General features: G+C 30.6%; 1 long non-coding RNA gene across 1 annotated transcript; it reads left to right on the forward strand.

The window, feature by feature from the left end:
* The first annotated feature begins 1,576 nt into the window (after positions 1-1,576).
* LOC133802145 (uncharacterized) lies at positions 1,577-2,043 on the forward strand. The gene is made up of 3 exons (XR_009877165.1): positions 1,577-1,601; positions 1,704-1,787; positions 1,912-2,043. It is a non-coding gene; the product is annotated as an uncharacterized LOC133802145 (long non-coding RNA).
* The last annotated feature ends 330 nt before the right edge of the window (positions 2,044-2,373 follow it).

Here is a 2,373-nt window from a genome sequence, read left to right on the forward strand (position 1 = left end):
GGGCATTAAGCTCATTCCTTTGTTTTATATGTGCAGGAAAATAGTTATGGCGGCGGAAAGATTCTTGGCGGCTTGGGATTGTGTATTGAGGGAGAATGGATTCGGTGGCTGCGTGAATGATTCGAGGACGAAGTTGTTTTTAGTCATTTCAATTATGCTTTATATGTATTTTTCCACACATGATCTTGTAACGAATTTATTTACAATTTAAGATATGTTTTATTTTCAAAACAATGGGATCCCATATCCTACCCAGAATTTTATGTAGTTTAACCTTTGTTTTACAGTTTTTAATAAAGTTATGACTATTTCGTGTGTAAGTTTTTTTTAAGAATAGTGTGTATGTATAAGTAGTTTTAATGGTCCAAAGTCTAGAATAAGTTGGGTCATTACAATTGAGGAGGGCGATGTTGCCATTTCTGAAAATTTGAGGTTTGTAATATTTCTTTAGCTACTTGAAATTGGGTTTTGGAATCTTGATTGGTGTCTCAGTTAGGATTATTGAAGAAAAGGGTAAATTAGATCATGGAAAAGTCTTCAAGAAGGACATTTATAAGACTCAATAAATGGAAGTTTACTTCATTTTGTAGGAATTTAGGGTCTATTACTTCTCACTGACGGTCTCGCAGAGGGGTCCGAGTCCCCTCTTCTTTCTTCTTGAAATTTTGTTAAAATATGAATTTCTCTATTTAATTTCGGATGTAGTATACCTATATGATTCTATAGATATGATTTTTTTCATTAAAGGTATAAATCTTTTACGATATTGAGTTTGTCTCCTTTATTTGGTTTGCGAATTTACAAAGGCCTATTGTAGATGTTTTTTGGTTTTGGAATCACTAAATTTCTAGAGTAAAAAATGGCAGCTGTAGTACTTTTTTTTAATCTCTAAAGTTGTGTTGTAAAAAATGGCTATTGTACAGGTTTGAGTTTTGATTTACTCAAACCACAAGACGTTGGGACCTTCTCTATTCTGCTCATGGTGGTGGACTAGACTGAAATTGTTATCTCTTCTTTTGGTCAGGTTAGGTGAGTTCAGTGAAAATTATTTACAAATTCTATATTATATCTTGATTACTTTCCATTTTGATCAAATGTAATTGGGTATATCTTAGTTTCTTTTTAATTATTGTGTTTTTAATCCCTCTAAATCATTTCAACAATCATTATTTATGCTTTAAGATTAGACAATTTTTTTGTTGAATTCAATATTTTCTTCATTCGTTGATGTTTTTTTAACAGCTGATTTATTGACTGAAGTTACAATATGATGCCTTTTATATTGAACTGTGGTCCATTCTGTTTCAGAAAAATGTTTATTCTTTGTTTGTTGTTTCCTTTCATCTTCTACTTAAATTTACCCTTTGAACTTGGAGTTAGAGGAGAAAATCAACAGTAAGAATCTTATTAATTGCTTTTTTGACACCTTATTTTAAGACATAAGAAATCTTACTAAACAATGAGAATAATGTAGCTATATGCTGTCAGTCATTAAATTTCATGAAGTTTAATTTTAATTTTCCTTTAGATGAAGACAACCCTTGATGTGGTAGTAGGTTCAATCAGGTAAAATTTCTTGGAGACGATATAGTGATTGTGGCGTAAATTTTTTGCTTCAACAAAATGAAACGTTTGATTTGTTTTAAGCGTTTGTTAATATTTTTATGTAGTTTTTTTTTCCTTTGAAAATTTTCTCAAACAAGGCTTACCGGACTCCAATTTGCAAAGCTAAGTGAGGAGGGTTTAAGGATACTCCAGCTAATGATTTACTTGCAGTTGTTTTAAAGGTAAACAACCCATTGATTTTGGCTTGTAATACCATTACTGTATATGATTTTGTTCTGATTTGGCTTATATACACATGATTATTGATTTTTTTTCTTTCTTATATGTGATTAATATACAATTTAGGCCATGATAGAGAAAACAAATCTGGACCCAAGTGAAGTTGGGGATATAGTTGTTGGTACTGTTTTGCCACCTGGTTCATAAAGAGCAATATAGTGCAGAATGGCAGCAATCTATGCTGGTTTTCCTGGTAAGTTTTCACTTTTATTTTTTTCAGCTGCACCTTTTATGATCTTTATAATGAGCATTTGTATCCCAACAAACCAATCACTTTTGATTGGAATTTATGTACAGTGAGAAGACAAAACTTGGCATTATAAAGAGAAGAATTGTTATTTAAAAAAAAAAAGAATAAGGAAAAGAAAAAAGGAGAGTTTGTGTATTCATCATTACTGTCATGAAAAAAATTGAGTTTTTTCCAATGGTAAATATTTTATGAGTCTACTTTAATATCAGATGGCAATGCATGTTAAGATTTTAAAAAGATGTTTTTTTATTTTTAATACGAGTTTAGCAGAAAAGATA

Source organism: Humulus lupulus, chromosome 9 (assembly GCF_963169125.1).
Source record: "Humulus lupulus chromosome 9, drHumLupu1.1, whole genome shotgun sequence".
NCBI classification, from domain to species: Eukaryota; Viridiplantae; Streptophyta; class Magnoliopsida; order Rosales; family Cannabaceae; genus Humulus; species Humulus lupulus.